This window comes from Octodon degus, unplaced genomic scaffold, assembly GCF_000260255.1.
Source record: "Octodon degus isolate 3935 unplaced genomic scaffold, OctDeg1.0 scaffold00094, whole genome shotgun sequence".
NCBI classification, from domain to species: Eukaryota; Metazoa; Chordata; class Mammalia; order Rodentia; family Octodontidae; genus Octodon; species Octodon degus.
Genome location: NW_004524670.1, coordinates 4,035,386 through 4,044,353, shown reverse-complemented (window position 1 = coordinate 4,044,353; position 8,968 = coordinate 4,035,386). Strand labels below are relative to the sequence as shown.

At 37.3% G+C, this 8,968-nt stretch overlaps 1 pseudogene; it reads left to right on the top strand.

The window, feature by feature from the left end:
- Window positions 1-6,130: 6,130 nt before the first annotated feature.
- LOC101588516 lies at window positions 6,131-7,289 on the top strand (annotated as a pseudogene).
- The last annotated feature ends 1,679 nt before the right edge of the window (window positions 7,290-8,968 follow it).

Here is an 8,968-nt window from a genome sequence, read left to right as displayed (position 1 = left end):
TGAGTGGACCAAGATGTGTATGTCCCGAATCCTAAAACTTTAGGACTTAAGAATCACTGCAAGTCTCTAGGGAAGCAAGCCACAGACCTCTAGGATGCTGTAAGCCTTGGTGACCTCCTTCTATTAAGGGCCTGTGCTGATTTCAATCATTGCCAGTTGTCTGGAAAACTCAGGTTGAGATGCACAACTGCTGGTAGGGCTGTTGTGCTCCTTGACAAAGTACTTCTCCTTGTAAGGCCTCGCCTTCCTTCTCTCAGGACAGGATTTATATGTCTCTCATGGAATATTTAGAAACTTGGGTCTTATTCTAATTGAGTAGATGTATTGTTTCTTTCATGTGGCTTCTGAAAAATAACCATAAATTTTCCTTGTTTTCATAAACCTTCTGGAGTTTCCATTTAAATGATTATTTCATTCGGATAGGAGTTAATACTCAAGTCTAAGTGGAGAGTTTCAGATTGCTAGATTCCTTCCAAACTTAAATGTCACTTGTCTACATGGAGCTGAATTTTAGGGAACCAGCTGGTCAAGCTTTTGAGAAGCTGAGTATGGTGGCACACACTGGTAAGTCCAGCGCTCTAACGGTCGAGGGCCCACTACGCGCACAAGCAAGTGGAACCCAAACCAGGAAGGGAAAGGCTGTAATTTATTACCACACTACCATGATACACTAAGGCAATGCATGCACGTCTATGAACATATTTATAACAAGAATATGTAATAATATTTAAAAACATAGCTTGTATGATAAAATATGGTAAGGAAAAAGGAGTACTGAGCTATGTATAATACCAATATTTGTTAAAAGTAAGGATAAAGATTATCATAATATTAATGCTGCCACTTTGTCTTTGCAGAATTGTGTTGTGTGCTATGGTATTTGTTTCCTTTTAAAAATCATAAAAATAATCATAAAAATCATAAAAAGTAAAAATATAAACATCATGTTGTCTTCATAGTGTAAGGACTATGACGGAAAATTCAGTATGAATTGTATTAGAGGAATAATTATGCACAAATTTACTCTTTTGGAAAGAGTAAATAAAATCCAAAAGGTACAATAGATACTGTGAAAGGGAAAGAAAATGCTCAAAGGTAAAGGACAACTGAGATGAGGGAAAGGAGAGAAGAAAAATGAAGGGAAAAAGAAACATACATGTATATACACAGGATAGCTTGGATAACTGTAATGCTACTTTCCACTGGTCTATTAAAGGGAAGAGTTTATGCTTCAACTCTTTTCTTCTTTGAATTTTTTTTTGACCAATTTTGCACGCTTATATCTGGTTACCTGAACAACTAGTGCAATGTGTTTTGATTCATTAAAACACGCCTATATTTTACTTCACAGATGTTTTTCTGCCTGGGTGTGACATTATCAGAAACAAAAATATAATATTTTTAGTGCACATTTGGATCTCTCCCAGCCCATGAAATGTCCCTGGTAACCACTCTTTCCAGGTTACACAGCACTCCTGGAAACAGCTGCTATGCAGAACATAACACACTGTGCACTGAAGTAAAACCAGGACACCGACACTATGAAATTCTTGTTTGGTTAAATGAGAAATGGAAACAATTTCTCACAGTCAAAAAAGAACCGTTGAAGTTTTTAAATACCAAATTGAAAAGGACAGATTTGCATAATAGAAAGTGTCTTTTTTTCAATTCTGATCACATTATTAAAGCTAGACCTTTCCAAATAAGAAGGGAAGCTGGACTTAGCAGAAGGGATAAAGGGATGTAAAGAGCATGCATGTGTGCTTTGTGCATGTACCAGCTCCCTACAACAAGTGCAGTCAGTATGAACTGCAAATACATAGCTGTTAAAATTAAAAAAAAAACAATTAAAGTGGGTAATGTAATTGAGAGCAGGGGAAATATGGTATCTTGGCAAATGGCAAAGGGAGAGACAGAAATGCATGTGAAGGACATTGCCTGAGTAAACAACACTGAAAATTCAGTAGGAATTGTATTGAAGGAATAATTGTACACAAAACCAAGTGCATTTAGCAGCATTTAGCAATATTAATACATTTAGTAACATGTTCAAGGCCAACCAGGGCTCAAAACTTAAAAAAGAAAAAGAGGTGTGGATGCAGAAGAACTTGTTAATGCACATGTGATATGAACTATTGATTGAATATGATTTTTGTAGTATTTTAAAGAATTGGCCTTGAGTTTATCATGTTGGACCAGAAGCCAAAAATCGTAAGGCTTGGGGCCAACTCTCGAGCTAACCAACTGTGTGACCTTTCACATGTCACTAGATGTCTCAGAGCTGTTGGCTCTCACTTCTTCAATGCAGCTAATAAAATTATGCCTGTTGGGTTTTTGTCACGTCAAAATGACATTATTCTTTGACCTTTGTCTCCTTTCTTCTTATTAGTAACACACTGTATATAACAATACAGTTTATAATACTTATAAACCAGGTTACATTTTTATGACTAACTTCTTACTAAACATAAATTACTACTCATGAGCTATATACACCAAAAGTGAACACCACATGCAATTTCATAAACAATTTTTAAGTGTATTTGAGGTATGATTCAACAAATAAAGTATTTAGTTCATGATTGGAAAAGTAAACCTTTAAGTCTGCAAAGATAGTCAAAGTGGAATATAGTTGATTTTTATCTCTGAAAGTGCTTTGCCTTAGGGCATTACGTTATTATATTAGATTAAGTATTTCTTTACATCACTTCCCATGAGTTTCATAAGTGAATTAAGAATTTGCAGGGGTACTAAGGCATACAATACATAATATTGTATGTTATAGAACATACCTCAAAAATTTCTAAGATTCCTTTCTTTTGACATCCTACAGCTTTGGGTTATTTGGAAACCACTTAGAAAATGCCACACATAGCTGCCTCTACAAGTGAGCAGCAGGGTCCAAGAGGGTCATCCAAGAGGTGTTTGATCTATAGTTGATGTCACCAAAAAGGTGACTAATGTGAGACATGGAGTTTCTAGAACCAAATATTTGTGGTGTAACTGAGATAAACAGAAGGAAGTGTTGAGAGTGATATTTTTCCTAACAGATCAAACAAGAAATTGTTAACTTCACAGTTGATATAGTAATACTTGTCCCAGAAGATAGAACAGAATGTATTGGTGACAAAGCACCACTGTATATCTGTTGAAAGTCTTTTACATATAATTATAAAACAAAATCTTCAAGGCATTCTCCATATATTTCTAGTTCTCAAATGCCTGTGTGCCTCAAAATCATTTTTTAAAAGGAAGATTTCAGGGCCATTGGTATAGCTTAGTGGACTAAACACTTGCTTAGGTAAGCCCAGGGGCCAGGATTCGATCCCCGGCTCCTCATGCTGCACTGGCCCCAACCCCAGGCACACTGAGCCGGCAAATGGAATCCAGGTGTGGTGACGCGTACCTGTAATCCAGCACTAGGGAGGCAGAAATCAGGAGGATCACTATGATTCTGGGCTGTGTAGTGAGACTCTGCACAAAACAAAAAGAAAAAGAAAAACAAAAAATTTAAAGGAAGGTTCCCAGACTAGACGTAACCTTTATGATTGAGATTTTTGAGAGGGAAAATTCTGATGCAATCCTAAAGAATTTCTAATCTATAGTTTTTGCCATCCCTTGACCTAGGCTATAGGAAAGAGTTGATGGATTCTAAAAGTAACACAACATCTTAATTTTGTTTCCTACCATGAGCATTCATAGAAAGTGGTAATTTCATTAGTACATTTAGCAACAAGATATTTTTAAAGGTTCAAAAATTTATTTCATAAATAACCTTTTGATGCTCCATTATAAATAATTAGCTGTAATTCTTGTTAGTAGTAAAACGATAAATTAAACAGTTGAAATTACTTTCAGTTTCCCCACATTCTTATTGCAGAGATACACACGCAGCCACAAAGTTACAGTAGTGACCAATAAGATAAATGCATGCACAGGACAGTATAGAAAGATGGAGTAGAGGATGCCAGCTTTACTTCACAGGGAATTAAAGCACAATTCTTAGCACAGATGCTGCTTAAACATAATAATAAAAATGATTATGAAGTCAGGTTAATGTAGTGGGGTCTATAGCAACCTATTCCACTTATAAAGGATCAGTTTAAAAAGGTGAAAGGGGACAATACATTTGGGATAAAAGCAGGCAATTAAATATGTCACTGAAAATTTTCCTGCATATATTTAATGAATATCAAATTAACACAGTAATTAAATATGTTATCAGAGAAATAGTCATCTGAGAAAAGTATGAAAGATGGGAAGGGCAAGAATATGAAATTCTTGTTTTGTTAAATGAGAAATGAAAACAATTTCTCACAGTCAAAGAAGAACCACTGAAGCTTTTGAAAGACCAAAGTGAAAAGGACAGATTTGCATATTTGAAAATGTCATTTTCCATTCTGATCACATTATTAAAGCTAGACCTCTGCAAACAGCAGGAAACCTGGATGTAGCAGAGGGAATAAAGGGATGTAAAGAGCATGCATGTGTGCTTTGTACATGTACCAGCTCCCTACAATACATGCAGTTAGTATGTATTGCAAATGCATACTGGTAAAAATTTAAAAAAATTAAAATGGGTAACATAATAAAGGGTGAGGGAAATATGGTATCTTGGCAATTGGCAAAGGGAGAGACAGGAATGCATGTGACCGACATTGGCAGAGTAAACAACATTGAAAATTGAGTATGAGTTGTATTGAAAGAATAATTGTACGCAATACCAACATTCAATCCATAGAAACACTTCATTAGCAAATACTTTAAAATGTTCACTCTTCACAGCACACAGGATTTGGAGCAAAAATAAACATAAGCATGAGCGACTTGGAACTCAGAAACTCTTCCCTATTCAGGTATGGCAACATATTTGAATTGATAGGCACCAAAATTGTCTGGTGTTTAAAAATCTGGATCAATGGGAAAAATGCATGAAAATTGTATGAATTACTAAAAAGTAATCTGGGATTACGATTATGTAAACATCATGTTGTCTTCATAGTGTAAGGACCTGAAAGAGTAAATAAAATCTGAAAGGTACAATAGATACTGTGGAAGGGAAAGAAAATTCTGAAAGGGAAGGGACAACTGGGATGAGAGAGGAAAGAAGGAAAAATGAATGAAAAAAGAAAAAAAATATATATATATAATAGCTTGGAAAATTTTACTGCTGTTTTCCACTGGTCTATTAAAAGGAAGAGTCAATGCTTAAATTCTTTTCCTCTTCTTTGTAATTTCTTTCTTTTGACCAATTTTGCATGCTTGCATCTGGTTATCTGAACAACTAATTTGAAGACAATAATATTCAATATAACAGCCATTGCTGATATCATGTCGTTTTGTTTAGTGAAATTCTCTGTAGTCTCTAGGTTTTCTTTTCTTTTTTTTAAAAAAGCCCAATATCTATGAGCACTGTGTGAAATAGCTGCCTATCTGGTATTAGAAAGCTACTCTGTTCCACAAGCTCAGGTCAGGTGAGGAACCGTGCCCTCATAGGATGTGCGTCCTGGTGTCATTTAGTCACACAGCGCTTTGTGTTCTACATGGCTGCTGTTTCCAGGAGTGCTGTGTGAACTGGAAAGAGTAGTCACTGGGGACATTTCAGGGGCTGGGTCAGATTCAAACATGCACTAAAAATATATTTTTGTTTCTGATAATGTTACACTCTGACAGAAAATCTCTCTCTCTCTCTCTCTCTCTCTCTCTCTCTCTCTCTCTCTCTCTCTCTCTCCTTCTCTGTCTCTCTCTAGCTATTTTTTTTTTGTTGTTGTTGTCCTTTGCTGGTATCACAGATCGAACTTAGAACGTTGTGATTACCAGGCAAACACTTATTCCACTACGGTCTCCCTGGCCCCAGAGAAAAAATGTAGATGGGTTTTAATGAATCAAGATAACATATTTTTTGATTAATTTCAAGAAAAAAGAGAAAGATTAAGGAAGATGAGAGGTAAAATTTAAAAAGTCTACACAAATGAAAGCATATTGTTCCATTCAGACAAGTCTAGTTAGCATTTTTCTGAATGTCATTCAATGGGTGTGCCAATTACAGATTATGCAGCCTCAGCAGCTGTTTTGCCTTACCCTCATGTCATTTTACATGAAACAAGAATGAGCTCAGGTCCCCTGCGCCATGGTGCACACAGAGGTGGACCTGTTGCACCAGTGCCTGATGCTTCTGCCCCAGAATCTGACAAAAACAGTATATGAAGGATTCATCTCGGCTCAGGAAAGAGACTTCCACCTTAAAATTTTGTTGCCTGAAGATTTACAACTGAAGAATGCAAGATTATTGTGTAGTTGGCAGCTGAAAACTATACTTAATGGATACCATGAAATAGTCCAACAGACTTGTATATGTGGACACTTGCTTCAGTACCATGAAGTTAAAAGCAGAAGGTGCTTCTGGTAGAGAGCATCTAATCACTGTCAAGTTGAAGGCAAAGTACCCTGAAGAATCACCTGATTGTTTTGTGGATTTTCCTGTTCCATTTTCTGTTTCCTGGATACCACAGAGCTCCTTAATAAGCATTCATGGTCAGTTTTTGGCAGCATTGGAATCACTGAAGGCATTTTGGGATATCATGGATGAAATTGATGAGAAGACCTGGGTACTTGAGTCACAGAAACCTACCCGGAGTGCAACAGCACGCAGAATTGCACTAGGGAGTAATGCTTCCATAAACACAGAGGTAGATCCCAGGCATCCTACCATGTTTCCTGAGTGCTGCTTTCTTGGAGCTGACCATGTTGTAAAACCTATGGGATTTAAGCTGAGCAGAAACATGCATTTGTGTGATCCTGAATATAGTCTATTACAAAATTTGAAAGATTTAGAAAGTTCTAGAAATTGATTTTCCAGCTCATACTATTCTGGAAAAATCTGATTTTACTATGGATTGTGGAATTTGTTACACCTATCAACTTGATGGTGCAATTCCTGATCAAGTGTGCAATAATCCCCACTGTGGGCAGCCTTTTCATCACATATGCTTATATGAGTGGTTGAGAGGACTGCTCACTAGTAGACAGAGTTTTAACGTCATATTTGGTGAATGTCCATACTGTAGTAAGCCAATTACCTTGAACATGTATGGAAGGAAACCCTGAAATAAGTGCATAACATTTCTGTGAAGAACTGGAAACTTGAAAAATTATCAGAAGAATTTTATTTGATATTTTCAAAGAAAATATAGAGCAAGACATACCAGTATCAAAAGCAAAAATATGATGAAGCCATAAAAACGTACATCTGACTTTGTCTTTTCACTCAGAGTAAACTGGGAAATTGTAGACCAAAATCCTGCAGAAATTTGTAAGTCTGTGACTTCTATACCAGTTGTTGAAGAGTATGTAGACCAGGCTGGAGACTGCAACTTGGTGATCTTGTATAGACTGGCACAATCTTGACAGGATTCATAAAATGAATCTGGGAAGTACACATAGCTAGATTTTTGTGGGAAATTCTTTACTTTATTCACACGTTCTGAAGACTCGTGATATTTTTGTTGTCTTCTTGTGCTTTCCTATGAAAAAAGATACGTAGTTTGTTAGGCTTGATTACCAAAGGATTTTGTGTTCTATATAAAAATGCTAAATAAAATTTAACAACAACAATAACAAAAAGAATGAGCTCAATAAGCAACAAGAATGTGCAAGAATGTTATTCACAGCACTGTTTCCATTTGTCCGCTCTAACTTTTAACATTTAACCTTTCAGGGTCACTATTTTTGTGATCTTTAAAAAAGGAATAAATACCATAGCACACAACGCAATTTTGCAATGATTGAATAGCAGCATTAATATTCTGATATTCTTTACCACTATCCTTGTTTTTAACAAATGTTTGTATTGTATTTCGTTCTGTACTTTTTTCGTTACCACAAAACAATTTCCTAAACTCTTTAAATATTTAGGTATTTTACCACACAAGCCGTATTTTCAAAGGATTATTACATATTCTTGTTATAAATAAGTTCATTTATGTGCGTGCATTGCTGTAGTGTACCACAGGAGTGTGGCAATAAATTATAGCTTTTTTCTTCCTTCCTTGGGGTCCGCTTGGTCACCCATGTTCTCTGGGTTTCACCTTAGCCTCCTGGCTGAGTATCAGGTGCGTTTATCACCAGGTCCGGTCTGGTGTTTATGGAGCATCTTTGTTTTCCCTTTCCCTGCCCAGAGTCCATGCGCCCTATCTCTGCCCTTGAAACATTGGCTCACCCCACCTTCCTGCGCCTCACACACACCTTACAAAGCTGGGAACCGCCTCTTTGCCCATCACACGTTTCTTTGGCTGTAAGCTCACCGATAGCCCCACACGCTGCCTCTTTTGAAGAGCTGCTGTCTTCAGAACCCCTGCCCTAGGGCCGACCAGATAGCTCAGCGGAATAAAGTGCCTGTGTAGGCAAAGGGCAGGGGTTGGGGTTTGATCCCGTGTGCTGAGAAGGCAGTTGAGACTGGGTGTGGTGGCGCATGACTGTAATCCCAGCGCTTGGGAGGCCGAAAACAGGAGAATCATTAGGAGTCAGACCTACATAGTGAGACCCTGGAGATCCTGTAGATCCTGTACCAAATACATTAAAAAAAAAAAAAAAAAAAAAAAAAAGAATCCCTGCCCTGCACTGCCTTTGCCAGTGGCTCTCCTGGGTGCTTTAGGCACTACAGTGAGGCCAGATAAAAGGAAGAATATTAACTGCTAATTAATTTAAAAGAGATTGAATTCTCTTAGAGGCGAAATTGCTTCTTTTTCTATTTCATTTCATTTTATTTTTTATGTATTTAATACAAGGTCTACAAGGTCTCCTTGCATAGATTGGAGTTGTAGTGATCCTCTTGTTTTCAGTCTCCAAAGTGCTGGGATTACAAGTGCGGGCCACTAGGCCCCGTCTTAGTGATCATCTCAGTGCTCCCTCTGAGCAAGGCTGGCACGGCATGCCAGGGATTGAACCCAGCCCCTGAGCTGTGCCTAAG